The sequence below is a fragment of the Manihot esculenta genome, chromosome 2, assembly GCF_001659605.2.
Source record: "Manihot esculenta cultivar AM560-2 chromosome 2, M.esculenta_v8, whole genome shotgun sequence".
Taxonomy (NCBI): domain Eukaryota; kingdom Viridiplantae; phylum Streptophyta; class Magnoliopsida; order Malpighiales; family Euphorbiaceae; genus Manihot; species Manihot esculenta.
Genome location: NC_035162.2, coordinates 32,737,382 through 32,756,709, shown reverse-complemented (window position 1 = coordinate 32,756,709; position 19,328 = coordinate 32,737,382).

Genomic DNA, 19,328 nt, shown 5'->3' with positions numbered 1-19,328 from the left:
TTTTGAAGAGAAAAGACCAAGGAGGATTTGGCCAAGTTCGGCCGCCGAAGTGACGTTCGGCGCCGAAAGTACCCTAGATTCGGCCCCCGAAAGTCTGAGTTCGGCCGCCGAACGTTGCATGGTTTTGCATGCAATTCGGCTGCCGAAGCTGAGGCTGTTGTTCATCTATAAAGGGCACCGAGTCCAGAAAAAAGGAGGAGGATTCTTTTCTCTTTCTGGCCTAGGTGAGTTCATGATGTCCTTTGATTGTTTTCATAATTTTTCTTCTAATCTTTCAAGTTAAACAAGTGTTAAGTAAGTTTTATGTGTTTTGAAAGAGTTTGAAAGCTTGGAGAAGTTTGGAGCTTGGATCTCCATATCTTCGAGTTTGAATAACACCAGCCTTTGTTCTTCAAGAGGTAAGTGTTGATTTTCAGCTTTTAAAGTATTTTAGATGAGTTTTATGAAGGGAAAAGGGCGTTTATGCATGAGTTGTGCATATTAGGGTTTATTTACCCTTTGTGCATGTATGATGTTAGTTTTTTTGGGGTTTTGAGCTTGTTTTCAGCCCCTATGAGCTAGTAGAAGTGTTTGTGCATGTTTTGAGAGGTTAGATGCATGTGGTGAGAGCTTAGCAAGGATTGGAAGGATTGGAAGGCGTCCTTGTGCACGAAGCTGAGTTCTGGATGAACTCAGGTTCGGCAGCCGAAGGAGGATTCGGCCGCCGAACATGCCGGACTTTCGTCTCTAGAGGAGACATTCGGCCGCCGAAGGTGCTGCCGAAGGTACCCTGTCCAGCCTTCCTTTGCTTGTTTTGCATGCCTGTTTTGAGGTGTTCTAGAGGGGTTTTGGGGAGTTGTTTATCAGTTGCATAGAGTATGTTTGGTGCCTCATTTGCGTCCTCCATTGTAGGATTGGACTCGAGGAACCGAGGTGTTTAGCAGTAGTAGCTGCTTCAGAGTTAGAGGTAGCCCAGAGTTAGCCAAGCAGTGGCTACAGGTGAGTGGAACTAAACTTCATATTTTACTTGAGAAATGACACGCTTCTAACATGATCCATGCATCATAAAATGCCATGTTATGTATTAGGTTGTGTTGCATTAGAATCCACGAATATGATGCATTGCATAAGATGATATTTGTATGGATGAATGTTGGATGATCCTTAGCCCTTGATATAGTCAGAGATACTATGAGGTCAGATGAGATATGGCATGAGATAGCCATACCAGGTCGCTCCTGGATAGTCCAAGTCGCTCCTGGTACTATGAGTTGTCAGATCGGAGATTAGAGAAGTCCAGGTGATGACCTAGTCTCCTTGGCACAGTGGGACATGTTATGAGACAGATAAGAGAAGTCCAGGTGATGACCTTGTAATACCCGGCTAGATTCCGGCATAGGAATCCTTATCTTCCGGCGGAAACTCCGTTGGAAATCTGGAATTCTGAAGATGCCAGAGGCTTCTAGAGGGGTAAAATGTGTTTCTAAAATGTTTTTACTTGAATTCATGGTTTTAAATGAAAAATAATTGAGTTTTAAAAAAGAAAAGACCAATGAGGCATTTGCCTGGTTCGGCCGCTGAAAGTGAAGTTCGGCCGCCGAACATGGAAAGGCTTCGGGAGCGCCTTTGGCCTCCGAAAGTCTTGTTTGAACGAGCCAAGGTTCGGCCGCCGAAACTCAAGTTCGGCCGCCGAACATGCATGAGTTTAGGGGGCACGTTAGGCTGCCGAAGGTCTTCGACCAGGCCACCTATAAAGAGCCCTCAGATCGAAAATGGGTGAGTTTTCTCCCCTTTCTCGAGCTCAGGTGAGTTTTTGTCCTCCCTTGGCCGTTTTCATGTTTTTCTTCATCTCCTTCATGTTTTCATGAGTTCCATGGTTATTTTGAAGAGTTTTAAAGCTTAGATCGAAGTTTTGGGAGCTTGGAGCTTTTGGGGCTTGGATTCTCCACACCTCCGAGTTAGAGATCACGCAACCCTCGATCTTCAAGAGGTAAGTGTAGATCTTTGCATTCCTAATGTCTTTTGAAGTTTTATGAAGGTTTTAATGGTAGAGTATGGGTAGATATGCATGTTAGGAGTTATGTGGGTTTTATGCCCAATGTATGTTATGTGATGCTCATGTATGTTTATATGATGCTATGTTGAATGTTTAGGCTAGGTTATGCATGTGGGAGAGTGTATGCATGAGTGGGAAAGAGCAAGTGAGATTATGGGTTGTTTTGATGGTTTTGGCCTATGTGGGTCATAAGCTATCTATGTATGTTTTGATGTTGTTTTTGGAGTTTAATCAAGCTATTAAGCTCCTTTATGCATGGTTTAAGGTTTATGCATGTTTTGGTAAGGTTAGGTGCTTGTTTTGGGGTGTTTGAAAGGTTTGGGAGGCTTGAATGCATTAGAAGCTGAGTTCTGCCCTTCTGGGAAGAACTCAGGTTCGGCCGCCAAAGGTGGTTTCGGCTGCCGAACCTGCCTTTGGATGCATGGATTGGCCGCCTAACCTTGCCCCCGAAAGCTGAGTTTTGGCTTGAAAGCAGACTTTCGGCCGCCGAAGAAGGATTCGGCCGCCGAAAGTGCCTGACTTTCGTCTCTGGAGTGGGACTTTCGGCCGCCGAAGGTGCCCGAGTTTCGTCTCTGGAGGGAGGGTTCGGCCGCCGAAGGTGCCGCCGAAAGTGCCCTGTTCAGCCTTTTCAAGGTTGTTTTCTATGCATGTTTAAGTGATGTTTTAGAGGGTTGTTGGGGAGTTGTTTATGAGTGGTTAGAATGTGTTTGGCACCTCATTCGAGTCCACCTGTGTAGGATCGGACCCGAGGGACCGAGGAGGCCATCAGTGTTAGCAGTTGCAGAGTCAGTCCAGCGTCTGACAGAATTGAGTAGAACTAAACTTAATCTTTATTTTATGAAATCAAATGCCTAAAGCATGCTCATGCATCATGTTCATATGTAATAGGTTGATTGCACTAGTTACACGAATATGAAGCATTGCATTATTTACTGTTGATGGAGATTGGACCAAGGACGACCCCACTAGCCCTATGGATAAGACCTGGCTGGGCCAGGCATTACGAAGTCCTGTGGTGCCCTCTATGGTGGCCGGGCAAATAGCTTAGGGATGTTTAGGGTTGGGTCCAATCCGTGATATGATTTGTTTGTGCTATGACGCATTTCATGAAAGCATGTAATTAATGAACTGTTTTCTTTGTTTGTACTCATTGGGCTTTATAGCTCACCCCTCTCCCCTAACCCCAGTTTTGCAGGTCAGAGGTAGGCCAGGAAGACGTCAAGGGTAAAAGTCTTGTAATAGTAATAGATTAGTACTGTTAGTGTGGACATGATGTATTGTAAACTGAGATAATGTAATGTAACGCAAGTATCATAGAGTATTGTTTATGGTTTAGTTTTGTGCTTGGCCCTAAGACTTGGTTAGTCCCTTGTAGTACATGATGTATATAATGTTTTAATGCTATGGCTTTTGTTGAGTTGTGTTTGAACTAATCTTGTGGCATGTGTTGTTTACCACGCTATGGTAATGGATGAGGACCTTAGTGGAGGTCTTATGTTTGTGGTTTGATGCATGCACAGGTTAGGTTCTAGTTCTTCGGATGCGACTCCGGCTTGATGTATGTTATGTTGACCCAGCTAGAGTTGTGATGAGGACTCTAGTAGGGGATCCTTTTATGTTTTCAGTTATGCCGCATACAGGTCAAGCTCGGTTTGTACATTAGATGTTTGAGTTTTTATGTTAAAGTTTTGATCATTATGGTATTTGACCAGGTGATAGGAGGTATGTTTGGCTTGCTATGGGTCCCGGCGGCCTTAAGCCGATCTGGATCCTAGCGCCGGTGGCGGTTTGGACCGTTACAGAAGGGGTACCGGTTTCGGGCTGTTACAGACCTAGTCTCCTTGGCACAGCAGGACATATTATGACATGTAGTAGAGGGCTATGGGTGACAAGTTCATCCATGAGATGCTATGTTTGTGATGTGATGCATTCCATGAGAGCATGTAATGAATGAACTGTTTTATTGTTCCTACTCACTGGGCTATAGAGCTCATCCCACTCCCTTAACCCCAGTTTTGCAGGTTCCGAGATAGCTATGGGAAGTCAGAGTCAACAAGAATAAAGAAAGATATGCATGAATGTATTTTTGTAATAGCGTCGTGGACATGATGTAATTAAACGATTAGTTGTAATGTAATGTATAGATATGTACTGTCATCTACTGGATAGACTTGTGCTTTCCCTAATGTCTTTGCTTTAGTGTGATGTATGATTAATCCCTTGTACATGAATCCTGTTTTACGTTTCTTGATGAGAAATGTGTGTATCAGGCTTAATGTATGGCTTTGATGAGATACCAGTGGATTGTGTAACAGAGTAAAAGGGTTTTAATCCCTTAACCCACAACAGATAATAGTCACTGGTATAGGCCCTGAGGGCCATATTCAGATTGGCATATCTGAGTAGCAGTAGTTAAGCCTGGAGAGTTTTACAGGATTGTTGAGTATTTTTTTGATCATGTATGGGATTTATCAGGTACACAGAGAGTATAGTCGGCTTGCTACGGGTCTCGGCGGCCTTAAGCCGATCTGGATCCTAGTGCCAGTGATGGTTCGGACCGTTACAGAGGGGTACCGGTTTTCGGGCTGTTACAGATTGGTATCAGAGTATAGGGCCTCAAGAGTACGGTGTGTTGAGCATCTTTGTTCAAGGACGAGAGATATCCCACATCGGAAAGAGGTGTTGTCTTGTATAGGAAGGGTAAGCACAATAGGTAAAATCATGTCCACTAGGATAGGATGTGGAGTCCTGTCTTGCATGATGATGTGGAATGCCATGAGGAGATGCATGTGCATTATTGATATGTTATATATGTGTTGTGGATTCGTGTGTTCTCACATGGATCATTTGATGTTTTGTGTGATGTTGTGCTTTTCAGAAACAGGATGAGAGGAACTCGTCGATCTGCTAGATTGACTGGAACTCCGCCAGAGAATGAGGATATGGCTGCCCATCTCCCTGTTCTGCAAAGGGCAACATCAGATAGATTAAGCAGAGAAGGTACATCAAGGGACCCTAGAAGGTCTGTTGATGAAAGTAGAAGGGGAGTCGTTCAGAGTGATATGCCAGGGGATATGAGGGAAGTAGAGGAGGATGACTAGAGTAGAGATGGTAGCTTTGGCATGAGTAGGTTAGGAGGAGATATGGGTGAGTCCCAAGGAGGCACTCATGCCTCGAGATTTGTTCCACCTCAGTATCCACCCTACCCGTGGGGGGCAGAGTACCTGGTGGGTGGTACATCGGAGTTTCCTAGGTATAACCCATATCCCACCTTTATGCCTTATCCTTTCTTTTATCCGCCATACCCACCACCATATCCACAGTATACCATGTTTCCACCCTTCTTTGGTTATCTAAGTTCAGTAAACCTTAACCCAGGGCATGTGGCATCTCCTCCACCACCAGTAGAACCAGTAGTCCCAGTTGTCCAAACACCTAAGCCGAGTTCACCTGGAGGAAGTATGGTACAACTGCCAGACTATTTAAGGTTGAATGTTCCCAAATTTGAGGCAGGTGATGACCCGTTTGAGTATCTCAGAACGGTCAAGATGATAACTGATGAGTTGGGAGCTAGTGAGAGTAGAGCTATTCAGATGGCAGGGGTCACATTGAAATGTGAGAAGGCAAGGGAATGGTTCAACCAGTATGTGGACTCGAGGGTAGAAAGCTTATCCTGGGAGCAGTTTGCTACAGAGTTTATAGGATGGGCTTTTCCAGATGGCTCAAGGGAGTGTAAGGAGAGTGAGGTAGAGCAGTTAAGGCAGACAGAAAATATGAGTATAGAAAATTACCCAGAGAATAGTGATCAATTCCCTTTGGGTGAGGCTGCTGCAAAGAATAAAAAGAAAGTTAGAGGCCTAAAAGGGTCAAAGAAAAAAGAGTTTTGGAAGAGGGTCAAGTCTCGTATGGGTTTTAGCGATGGCTCGAGTTCTGGTCAGGATAGTTCTAGATGTACGAGGTGCGGTAGGAGGCACAAAGGAGTCTGTCGGGCTGGGACAACAGCATGTTTCAGGTGCGGACAGGAGGGGCACATGGCACGAGAGTGTCCCACTACGATCATGTCAGCACAGTTCCCGCATACATCCTCAGACAATATAATTCCACCAGAAGCTCCACCCTCGTTGCAGGGCAGAGGCAGAGAAAGAGGGGTAGTCCCTTCTTCAGTAGTATGGATAGGAGACCCGGGAGTTCTTACTCCAGCGAGATCTGTGTTTCTATTTGGAGAGCAGATTTCCGCTTCATTGCTTATTTGTTTGTTGTTTGAACATTCGAGGACGAATATTTTTAAAGGGGGGAATAATGTAATACCCGGCTAGATCAGGCATCGCATTCCTACCGCTGGTGGAATTCGAGGAATCTGGAAGGGTAAGAGAAAGTTTTTCTAAAATATTTTCAAGTATTTTAAAGGTTTAGAGTGGAATATGATTGAGTTTTGAAGAGAAAAGACCAAGGAGGATTTGGCCAAGTTCGGCCGCCGAAAGTACCCTAGATTCGGCCCCCGAAAGTCTGAATTCGGCCGCCGAACGTTGCATGGTTTTGCATGCAATTCGGCTGCCGAAGCTGAGGCGGTTGTTCATCTATGAAGGGCACCGAGTCTAGAAAAAAGGAGGAGGATTCTTTTCTCTTTCTGGCCTAGGTGAGTTCATGATCTCCTTGGATTGTTTTCATGATTTTTCTTTTAATCTTTCAAGTTAGACAAGTGTTAAGTAAGTTTTATGTGTTTTGAAAGAGTTTGAAAGCTTGGAGAAGTTTGGAGCTTGGATCTCCATATCTTCGAGTTTGAATCACATCAACCTTTGTTCTTCAAGAGGTAAGTGTTGATTTTCAGCTTTTATAGTATTTTAGATGAGTTTTATGAAGGGAAAAGGGCGTTTATGCATGAGTTGTGCATATTAGGGTTTATTTACCCTTTGTGCATGTTTAATGTGTATGATGTTAGTTTTTTTGGGGTTTTGAGCTTGTTTTCAGCCCCTATGAGCTAGTAGAAATGTTTGTGCATGTTTTGAGAGGTTAGATGCATGTGGTGAGAGCTTAGCAAGGATTGGAAGGATTGGAAGGCGTCCTTGTGCACGAAGCTGAGTTTTGGATGAACTCAGGTTCGGCAGTCGAAGGAGGATTCGGCCGCCGAACATGCCCGACTTTCGTCTCTAGAGGAGACATTCGGCCGCCGAAGGTGCTGCCGAAGGTACCCTGTCCAGCCTTCCTTTGCTTGTTTTGCATGCCTGTTTTGAGGTGTTCTAGAGGGGTTTTGGAGAGTTGTTTAGCAGTTGCATAGAGTATGTTTGGTGCCTCATTTGCATCCTCCATTGTAGGATTGGACTCGAGGAACCGAGGTGTTTAGCAGTAGTAGCTGCTTCAGAGTTAGAGGTAGCCCAGATTTAGCCAAGCAGTGGCTACAGGTGAATGGAACTAAACTTCATATTTTACTTGAGAAATGACACGCTTCTAACATGATCCATGCATCATAAAATGCCATGTTATGTATTAGGTTGTGTTGCATTAGAATCCACGAATATGATGCATTGCATAAGATGATATTTGTATGGATGAATGTTGGATGATCCTTAGCCCTTGATATAGTCAGAGATACTATGGGATCAGATGAGATATGGCATGAGATAGCCATACCAGGTCGCTCCTGGATAGTCCAGGTCGCTCCTAGTACTATGAGTTGTCAAATCAGAGATCAGAGAAGTCCAGGTGATGACCTAGTCTCCTTGGCACAGTGGGACATGTTATGAGACAGATAAGAGAAGTCCAGGTGATGACCTAGTCTCCTTGGCACAGCAGGACATATTATGACATGTAGTAGAGGGCTATTGGTGACAAGTTCATCCGTGAGATGCTATGTTTGTGATGTGATGCATTCCATGAGAGCATGTAATGAATGAACTGTTTTATTGTTCTTACTCACTGGGCTATAGAGCTCATCCCACTCCCTTAACCCCAGTTTTGCATGTTCCGAGATAGCTATGGGAAGTCATAGTCAACAAGAATAAAGAAAGATATGCATGAATGTATGTTTGTAATAGCGTCGTGGACAGGATGTAATTAAACGATTAGTTGTAATGTAATAGATAGATATGTACTGTCATCTATTGGATAGACTTGTGCTTTCCCTAGTGTCTTTGCTTTAGTGTGATGTATGATTAATCGCTTGTACATGAATCCTGTTTTACGTTTCTTTATGAGAAATGTGTGTATCAGGCTTAATGTATGGCTTTGATGAGATACCAGTGGATTGTGTAACAGAGTAAAAGTGTTTTAATCCCTTAACCCACAGCAGATAATAGTCACTGGTATAGGCCCTGAGGGCCATATTCAGATTGGCATATCTGAGTAGCAGTAGTTAAGCCTGGAGAGTTTTACAGGATTATTGAGTATTTTTTTGATCATGTATGGGATTTATCAGGTACATAGAGAGTATAGTCGATTTGCTACGGGTCTCAGTGGCCTTAAGCCGATCTGGATCCTAGTGCCAGTGATGGTTCGGACTGTTACAGAGGGGTACCGGTTTCAAATCTGATCCTGAAAGAAAAACAAATGAGTTAAAGGATTCTATGAACAGCCAAGACATGATCCGTACTATAACACATACAATCCAGGTTGGAGAGACTATCCAGACTTCAGTTATGTAGAGGCTAACAACTACCAGGATTATCAAGGATATCAAGCCCAACCAGAACCTCAAAGTTCCAATCTTGATGAGATTATGAAGACTTTGCAGAGTATCCAACAGCAACAGGATCAATTGAACAACTCATTGAATGCAACCATGTTAAGAAGAGAGGAAGAACTTCAAGATGTATGGGATGATGATGAAAGTTGGCAAGTACAAGTTGCTGAAAAAACACAGCCAAAAAATTGTTTACCCAAACAAACTGATCAAACAGAACCTGTTGTTGATTTAGATATCATTGATTATTTGAGCAAAGATAATTTTTATACAAATCAAGATGATATACTAAACAATGATCCTTGCAGGGAAGAGAGCCAAAAAGAGCCAGAACTGAAAGAAACTAATTGTTACATCCAACAGGTGGACTGCGAACACGCACAGATCAAAGGAGAGCCAATCACACCTCTTCATATCAATCTTGCGCAGTCAGAAGGAACTCCAACTGAACCACCTCAGCTTGGACCGCAGGACAGTCCTGCAACTCTTCTAGTTGCACCTCTTCAGCTTCCATCGAATGAAACTCCTTTCATTCCTCCATTGCAGATCAATCTTGCGCAAGAAGGAGTACCTGAAATCCTCTCAGGCGCGTCCTTTCAGCTTCCAACACAAATCAGTCTTCCACCTCAGTTAGGTCCTATGCAGAAGGAGGAAACTGAAACTCCTTTCATCCTTCCAATGCAAACAGTCCATGCCCAGAAGGAACAAATGGTAGTCCAATGGCCCAAACCAAAGGAGCATGCAGATCAATGCTTGCCCAAACCTCCAGATAAGGTAGAATTTGTTTTTCCTAAACTTAATGCCAAATTGCAGCCACCCATGGAGAAATATCAATTGAAGTTGGAAGTGCTCAAAAATGCAAACATAAGGGCTAGAGGCACACGTCATTTGAAAGAGGAGAAGCTAATCATGTTACTTCATGAGTACATGGAAAAAGTAGGATGGGCCATGACCAAATCAAAAAGAGTGCTACACTTTTTGCTCAATACAGTTGGGACTCTCTTCCCTTCTCCAATTACTTGAGCCTTGATCAAGTGGATCGCACTATGCACACCACACCCAGGGGAGTACTCAGTTTCTTTTGCATTTTAATATTTCCTATACATTGAGGACAATGCATGATTTAGGTGTGGGGGTGCATATTTTTGAATTTTTACTTTTTGAGTTTATTTTTGCTTTGATTTTTAGTTTGCTTGCATTAATTGAAATTTTTTCATTTTTGCTTTCAATAACACACACAAATAGCCACAGTTTTTTTTATTTATTTATTTCCATTTTTGAGATGCTTTACTCATCATATAGACTATGTTGGATGAGTCTTTTCTTTCCATGACCCCATTGATGTGATGACTCTTTAAACTTATGTTGAATCAATTGCAGTGAGTTATATTCATGTTTGAGAATTGCCTTTTGAATTGAATCTTTGAGCTTGCCATGGTGAAAAATATATTGATGACCCTCAATTGATGACAATAAATTGAAAGTTGTGTGAATGAACTTAATGTGACTTGATTTAGCAATTGGTGTTGATTTACCCAAATTATTGAGAGAAAGAAAATTCAGCAAAGGCAAAGACGTCAAAAGCACAAATCAAAAACTGTTCCAATGGTCAAAAGACTAAGAACAGAGCTAGTAGCCACTTGGAAAGGTGACCAACTGAGTAACTGGGGGTGGGTATCACAAATATGTACCTTCACGTCAAAAGGTTGGTGACTTCTTCAAGCAAGATCTAAAGTGCAAAAAGCCTGAATAAAGTACTTCAAGGTAAGGGCAAGTCACTCTGAAAGCTAGAAAAAGTCTTATCTGAACAAAATGTGCATGTATGGTCTCTCTTGAGGAAAATAAATCCTAGCCATGGTAAGTAAAGGGAAACAAGGAAAGAAGGTGAGTAATCTTCATGCATATATTCTTCACTGCAATGATTCAAAATAGGTGTCTAGAGTAAGAGCTTAAGTGGAAATAAGGATCAAAGGGGGGAAGAATGTAATACCCGGCTAGATCAGGCATCGGAATTCCTACCGTCTGGTGGAATTCGAGGAATCTGGAAGGGTAAGAGAAAGTTTTTCTAAAATATTTTCAAATATTTTAAAGGTTTAGAGTGGAATAGGATTGAGTTTTGAAGAGAAAAGACCAAGGAGGATTTGGCCAAGTTCGGCCGCCGAAGTGACGTTCGACCGCCGAAAGTACCCTAGATTCGGCCCCCGAAAGTCTGAGTTCGGCCGCCGAACGTTGCATGGTTTTGCATGCAATTCGGCTGCCGAAGCTGAGGCAGTTGTTCATCTATAAAGGGCACCGAGTCCAGAAAAAAGGAGGAGGATTCTTTTCTCTTTCAGGCCTAGGTGAGTTCATGATCTCCTTGGATTGTTTTCATGATTTTTCTTCTAATCTTTCAAGTTAAACAAGTGTTAAGTAAGTTTTATGTGTTTTGAAAGAGTTTGAAAGCTTGGACAAGTTTGGAGCTTGGATCTCCATATCTTCGAGTTTGAATCACACCAACCTTTGTTCTTCAAGAGGTAAGTGTTGATTTTCAGCTTTTAAAGTATTTTAGATGAGTTTTATGAAGGGAAAAGGGCGTTTATGCATGAGTTGTGCATATTAGGGTTTATTTACCCTTTGTGCATGTTTGATGTGTATGATGTTAGTTTTTTTGGGGTTTTGAGCTTGTTTTCAGCCCCTATGAGCTAGTAGAAGTGTTTGTGCATGTTTTGAGAGGTTAGATGCATGTGGTGAGAGCTTAGCAAGGATTGGAAGGATTGGAAGGCGTCCTTGTGCACGAAGCTGAGTTCTGGATGAACTCAGGTTCGGCAGCCGAAGGAGGATTCGGCCGCCGAACATGCCAGACTTTCGTCTCTGGAGGAGACATTCGACCGCCGAAGGTGCTGTCGAAGGTACCCTGTCCAGCCTTCCTTTGCTTGTTTTGCATGCCTGTTTTGAGGTGTTCTAGAGGGGTTTTGGCGAGTTGTTTATCAGTTGCATAGAGTATGTTTGGTGCCTCATTTGCGTCCTCCATTGTAGGATTGGACTCGAGGAACCGAGGTGTTTAGCAGTAGTAGCTGCTTCAGAGTTAGAGGTAGCCCAGAGTTAGCCAAGCAGTGGCTACAAGTGAATGGAACTAAACTTCATATTTTACTTGAGAAATGACACGCTTCTAACATGATCCATGTATCATAAAATGCTATGTTATGTACTAGGTTGTGTTGCATTAGAATCCACGAATATGATGCATTGCATAAGATGATATTTGTATGGATGAATGTTGGATGATCCTTAGCCCTTGATATAGTCAGAGATATTATGAGATCAGATGAGATATGGCATGAGATAGCCATACCAGGTCGCTCCTGGTACTATGAGTTGTCAGATCAGAGATCAGAGAAGTCCAAGTGATGACCTAGTCTCCTTGGCACAGTGGGACATGTTATGAGACAGAATTCTAAAAAGGGTAGGATTTATGTTTTTAATAGGTGTTATGATGTGTTTAAATGTTCTAAGGATAAGGGAAGTGAGTTTTGAGTTGAAATGACCTAAGGCAGTTGAGCCAAGTTCGGCCGCCGAAGGTAAGTTCGGCCGCCGAAAGTGCTCAATGTTCGGCTTCCGAAGGTAAAGTTCGGCCCCCGAACGATTGCATGGTCTTGCATGTGATTGGGCAGCCGACGATGAGTTGGCTGGTGAGCTGAGTCATGGTTTTTGACAAGTGTTGGCCTCAGATTCTTGCCATGGAATGGCCACGTCTCTATGACTCACCTGTACATGTTTTGGGTGATCATACAGAAGCTTGAGGTGCTTGCAAAGGTGTTGAGAGTTGAGAGAAACAAAAGTTACGCTTTTGATGAGAGTTTGAGAGTGTGAGAGGAGGTGATCCATTTTCCCTTGTTCAGAGTGTGTAGTTTCTTACTACAGGAGGTAAGTGATGTTCTTGAATATGTTTTCTGAAGGTTTTAGGGGGATTTATGGAAGGAAATGCATGTTTAGGTTCTTAATGATAGTTTTGATGAGTTATGCATGTATACATGTTTATGTGTTATGGTTGATTTGTTGTTTGGGGTTATTAGATAGTTTTGGACCCCTGTGATCATATACTTATGTATATGTGTGTTGAGGAATTGGTATATGCATGTTTGGAGTTATTGAAGGGAAGGAGGAGATGGTTTGCCGTTGAAGCTGAGTTCTGGATGAACTCAGGTTCGGCAGCCGAAGGATTATTCGGCCGCCGAACCTTTTGCATGGTGGCTTAGGCTGCCATAGCTTGCCCCCGCGAGTTGTGCATGTTCGGCTCTCTTTGGGGGATTCGGCCGCCGAAGGTGCCGCCGAAGGTTAGAGACTTTCGTCACTGGAGTGCCTTGTGGCCTCCGAAACTTGCCCCCGAAAGGGTTCGGCCGCCGAAGATGCTTGAGTTTCGTCTCTGGAGAGGACATTCGGCCGCCGAAAGTGTTCTGTCCAGCTTTCCTTTGCTTGCTTTGCATGACTATTAGAGTGAGTGTAAGGGGATTCTTGGGGAGTTTAATAGAGTTGGTCATAAGCTTGTTTGGTCCCTCATTTGAGTCTTTATGTGCTTATACAGACCAGAGGAACCAGAGAGAGCAGCAGTGAGTACTGCTCCAGAGATTCAGAACCTGCAGAGTCAGTCAGTCCAGTTAGCCAGAGGTGAGTGGAACTAAACTGATGACTTTTACTTGAATTATAAACTGCTTTTAGCATATCTCATGCATCATAATTATGCCATAGGTTGATTGCATTAGTATACACGAATATGTTGCATTGCATTATTATTTGGTGATGTGAGTGAATGCTGAATGATCCAATAGTCTCAGACAGGAAGTCCAGGAGCCTTTGACTACGCCCTGGCACGTATAGCAAGTCCAGGAGCCTTTGACTACGCCCTGGCAGGTATAGAGCAAAGTCCAGGAGCCTTTGACTACGCCCTGGCAATGGTAAGTACACAGGTGTTATATACACATATACATATATGACAGGAAGACCAGGTGCTCGATTCTACGCCCTGGCACAGAGTTACTGGGACTATGTGGTGACAGGTTTACTCTTGATGTGGCTTGTCTGTGATATGGTGCATTCCATGAGATCATATTTTACTGAGATATTTTACTGTTCTACTCACTGGGCTATAGAGCTCATCCCACTCCCTTAACCCCAGTTTTGCAGGTTCAGTGTACAGTGTACAGGGACAGTCCAGCAGAGTACAGGAAGAGTAAAGAGATATGTAATAGCTTAGAGTGGACATGTAATATTAAAGAGATGTAATAGTTGCTGCTTGACCTAGACCTAGTGATGTATGTTTTGTACATTATCTGTATATGTATATATGTTTTCTTGTATGTGAAAACCAGGCTTAACAGGTATGAGTTAACCCGCCTAGAGCAAGCTCTAGTCAGGGATACAGAGTACAGAGTACATGAGTACAGAGTACAGAGATAGTGCATGCACAGGTTAAGCCTTGGTTCAGCAAAGAGTTTTATTTTCACATAAAATGTATGATCATGTATGAGGTTTACAGGTACACAGAGAGTATAGCAGGCTTGCTACGGGTTCTGGCGGCCTTAAGCCGACCTGAATCCTAGCGCCGGTGACGGTCTTTTTTTGGGGTCGTTACAGATTGGTATCAGAGCCCTAGGTTCACATGATCGGACCTATAGAGACAGTGTTGGGCTCAGACAGGTTAGAAGTGGTCAAGCACAATAGGAAAAATCATGTCCACTAGGATAGGGTCTTGAGTCCTATCTGCTATGATATGCCATGAGTATTGTATGTATGATTGATATGTGATGTTTATGTGCTAAAGTGGTATGTTATATGTTGTGTTTCCAGAATAAAGATGCGAGGAACTCGTCGATCAGCTCGATTGACTGGAGTCCCACCAGAGAATGAGAGACTAGCTGCTCGTCCTCCTGCATTGCCAAGGGCAAGGTCTCAGAGATCTAGCAGGGAAGGTATGTCAATAGACCCTAGAAGGTCTGTGGACGAGAGCAGAAGAGGAGTAGTTAGAGGAGGTAGATCAGAAGAAGAGAGGGAGGCTATGGAGACTGATCCGTCTATGGATGAAGGTATGGGCGATTCCGAGGGAGGCGGTCAGGCCTCAGGTTATGGTTATCCATCCTTGTTTCAGGAGCCAGAGTATCCGATGGAGGGTATGTCGGAATACTCTCGTTTTGACCCATATCCTACATACATGCCATATATGCCATATCCTCATTATTACCCATCATATCCACCATATCCTATGTATCCCTCTTCCCCTATACATCCAAGTGCAGCACACCTAGAGCCAAATGAACCAAATGAACCAGAATTACCACCAGAACCAGTAGCCCCTGTTGTTGACAGACATGAACCTAGCTCATCTGGAGGTAAAGTCCAAATGACGGAGTATTTGAAATTGGATGCTCCTAAATACAATACGGGAGATGATCCATTTGATTACCTCAGAGCAGTTAGGATGATCACCAGTGAATTGGGAGCAGATGATAGGAGAGCCATTGAGATGGCAGGTTTCACAATAAAATGTAAGAAGGCCAGAGAATGGTTCAAGAATTATGTGGAGCCTAGAATGGACAGCATGTCATGGGGAGAGTTCGCTAATGAGTTTGCAGGGTGGGCTTTTCCTGATAGTTCCAGGGAGATGAAAGTAATTGCATTTGAACAATTGAGACAGACAGATGAGATGAGTGTTGATGAATTCACAGATAAGTTCTTAGATCTGCTTCAGTACGTGGGTCAAGCCTATGATACTGATCAGAAGAAAGCAAGGAGATATACTATGAGACTGCATCCCAGGTATGCTTCCTTGATTCTTCCAGCAGAAAAGGAGAGTTTCCATACGATAGTAGACGCAGCCAGGAAAATGGAAGCTAGTGCCAATATTCAGAAACAGTCACAGGCACAGGCTTCGGGTTCTAAAGCCCCCACATCAAGCAGTAAAAGATGGGATAGAGCAAAAGGAACAAAGAGTAAGTTCTGGAATAAAGTCAAGTCAGGTCTGGGAATAGGTAGTGGCTCAAGCTCTGGCACAGCTCCAGTCTGCAGACGATGCGGAAAACCACATGGAGGAGTTTGTCGGTTGGGATCTACAGCTTGTTTTCGATGTGGACAGGAAGGGCATATTGCTCGGGATTGTCCGCAGATGACTTTTGTACCATCCCAGCAGATGAGTTCAGGCAGTGTGGTACAGCCAGTTGTACGGCCAACAGCTCCAGTCATGCCTCAGACTAGTGGCAGAGGTAGAGGGAGAGGGGTAGCCTCTACTTCAGCAGCAGGTTCCCGAGGTGGAAATCCGGTAGCCCCAGCACGGATTTTCACAGTGACACAGGAGGAGGCTAACACATCGAACACAGTGGTGTCAGGTAATCTCATCATTGGGTGTTCAGATGTGTATGCTTTGATGGACCCCGGTGCTTCTCATTCCTTTATTGCTTCGAGAGCCATAGAGAGGTTGGGTTTGATCAGTTCTGAGTTAGAGTATCCTCTCTGGGTCAGTGGACCTAGATGTGACCCATCAGTGGCAGTGTCAGTCTGTCGTTTCAGTCCAGTATTCATAGAGGGTAGATGCCTTCCAGCTGACCTTGTGGTTCTAGACTTGACAGATTTTGATGTCATTCTAGGGATGGATTGGCTATCTACATATAGTGCTACGTTGGACTGTCGAGAGAAGCTAGTGAGTCTCAGAGATCAGGATGGGTCAGAGTGTGTCTTCAGAGGAGACAGGAGAGGTACACCCAGAGGTATGATTTCAGCCCTTCAGGCTCGTCGTTTGCTTAGGAGGGGTTGTCAGGGGTTTCTAGCTCATGTGAGAGAGCTAGATAGTCAGGTTAGGGAACCAACCACAGTACCAGTAGTCCGAGAGTTTCTCGATGTGTTCCCAGACGATTTGCCAGGACTACCACCTGATAGGGAGATAGGGTTTGAAATTGAATTATTGCCAGGTACCAGACCTATCTCTATTCCTCCCTACAGGATGGCGCCAGCTGAGTTAACAGAGTTGAAAGCACAGTTGCAGGACTTGGTAGATAAGGGTTTCATCCGCCCTAGTACCTCACCTTGGGGTGCTCCAGTGCTCTTTGTCAGAAAGAAGGATGGATCCCTCAGACTTTGTATCGACTGCAGACAGTTGGACAAAGTCACTATCAAGAATAGGTATCCTTTACCTAGGATTGATGATCTATTTGACCAGCTAGCTGGAGCAGGTTGTTTCTCGAAAATAGATCTGAGATCTGGATATCATCAGTTGAGAGTCAGAGAGGCAGATGTGCCTAAGACAGCTTTTCGGACCAGATATGGGCATTATGAGTTCTTAGTGATGCCGTTCGGGTTGACTAATGCCCCTGCAGCATTTATGGATCTCATGAACAGGGTATTCAGTGAGTTTCTGGATCACTTTGTCATTGTGTTTATCGATGATATCTTAGTGTATTCCAGAGATGCAGAGGAGCATGCCCAGCATCTGAGGATTATTTTGCAGACACTGAGAGAGCATGGTTTGTATGCCAAGTTCTCGAAGTGTGAGTTTTGGTTGCGGAGCATTGCCTTCTTGGGACATGTAGTATCAGCAGAGGGTATTGAGGTAGACCCCAAGAAGATAGAGGCCGTAGCTAACTGGCCCAGACCCATGACAGTGACTGAGATTAAAAGCTTTCTGGGACTGGCAGGTTACTACAGGAGGTTCGTTCAGAACTTCTCAAAGATAGCAGCTCCTATGACCAAATTGACTCAGAAGAACCAGAAGTTTATCTGGTCAGACCAGTGTGAAGGGAGCTTTGAAGAGCTCAAGAGGAGATTGACAACAGCACCAGTGTTAACTCTGCCTGTCAATAATGAAGAGTTCACAGTGTTCTGTGATGCATCTCGAGTGGGATTGGGTTGTGTATTGATGCAGAGTGATAGAGTAATAGCTTATGCTTCTAGACAGTTGAAGAAGCACGAGTTGAATTACCCTACCCATGACCTAGAGATGGCAGCAGTTATCTTTGCACTTAAGATGTGGCGGCATTACCTCTACGGGGTTAAATGCGAGATCTTCACCGATCACAAGAGTTTACAGTACATCTTAAGTCAGAGAGAGCTGAATTTGCGGCAGAGAAGATGGGTCGAATTGCTCAGTGATTATGATTGTAAAATCCAGTATCATCCGGGTAAGGCGAATGTTGTCGCGGACGCCCTAAGCCGGAAGTCACTAGGCAGTTTATCCCATATAACAGCAAAGCGGAGACCAGTTGTGATGGAGCTTTATAAGCTTTTTGACGAGGGATTACAGCTAGAGTTGTCTGGTACAGGTGCGTTGATAGCACAGATGAGAGTGACACCTGTGTTTCTGGAGCAGATAGCTCAGAGACAGCATGAGGACCCTGAGTTGATGAAAATTGCCAGGACTGTTCAGTCAGGCAACAATGCAGAGTTCAGATTTGACAGCAAAGGGATCCTTCGCTATGGGAGTCGACTTTGTGTACCAGATAGGGGCAGTGTAAAGGAAGACATTATGAGGGAAGCTCATAATGCAAGGTATAGTGTTCACCCAGGAGCTACCAAGATGTATCAGGATCTGAAACGGGTTTATTGGTGGCCAGCCATGAAGAAAGAAGTGGCGCAGTTCGTGACAGCCTGTGAGGTTTGTCAAAGGGTGAAATTAGAGCATCAGAAACCAGCAGGAATGCTTAACCCATTACCGATTCCAGAGTGGAAATGGGAGAACATAGCCAAGGATTTTGTAGTGGGTTTACCAGTAGCGTCCAACAGGATAGACTCGATATGGGTGATTGTGGACAGACTCACGAAATCTGCTCATTTTCTGCCAGTACGGAGTAACTATTCTGTGGATAAGTTGGCACAGGTCTATCTGGATGAGATAGTGAGATTACATGGAGTTCCAGTATCTATAGTTTCAGACAGAGGACCTCAGTTTACCTCCCGCTTTTGGCGGAGTCTGCAAAGTGCGATGGGCACGAGATTGGATTTTAGTACTGCTTTCCACCCACAGACTGATGGACAGTCAGAAAGGACCATCCAGACCATAGAGGATATGCTTCGCCTATGTGTGTTAGACTTTGGCGGTTCTTGGAGGCAGCATCTACCTTTGGTGGAGTTTGCCTACAATAACAGCCATCATGCGAGCATCGGGATGGCTCCTTATGAAGCTTTATATGGGAGGAAGTGCAGATCCCCTGTTTGCTGGGAAGAGGTAGGAGAGAAGGCTCTTGCAGGGCCAGAGTTAGTAGATATTACCAGTAGAATGGTGCCCATGATCAGAGAGAGAATGAGAACAGCTCAAAGTAGACAGAAAAGTTATGCAGACGTTCGTAGAAAGCAGTTAGAGTTTCAGGAGGGTAATTGGGTATTGCTGAAAGTGTCTCCAATGAAAGGAGTGGTTCGTTTTGGAAAGAAAGGTAAATTGGCTCCACGGTACATTGGACCCTTTGAGGTGTTGCAGAGGATCGGAAATGTGTCGTATAAGCTGGATTTACCTGCTTCTATGGAGAGGATTCACCCGGTATTTCATGTTTCTATGCTACGACAGTTTGTGTCAGATCCGAATCAGGTTCTGAGTGAGCCTGAGGTGGAGATTCATACAGATCTCACCTATATAGAGCAGCCAGTGCGGATTCTGGACACGCA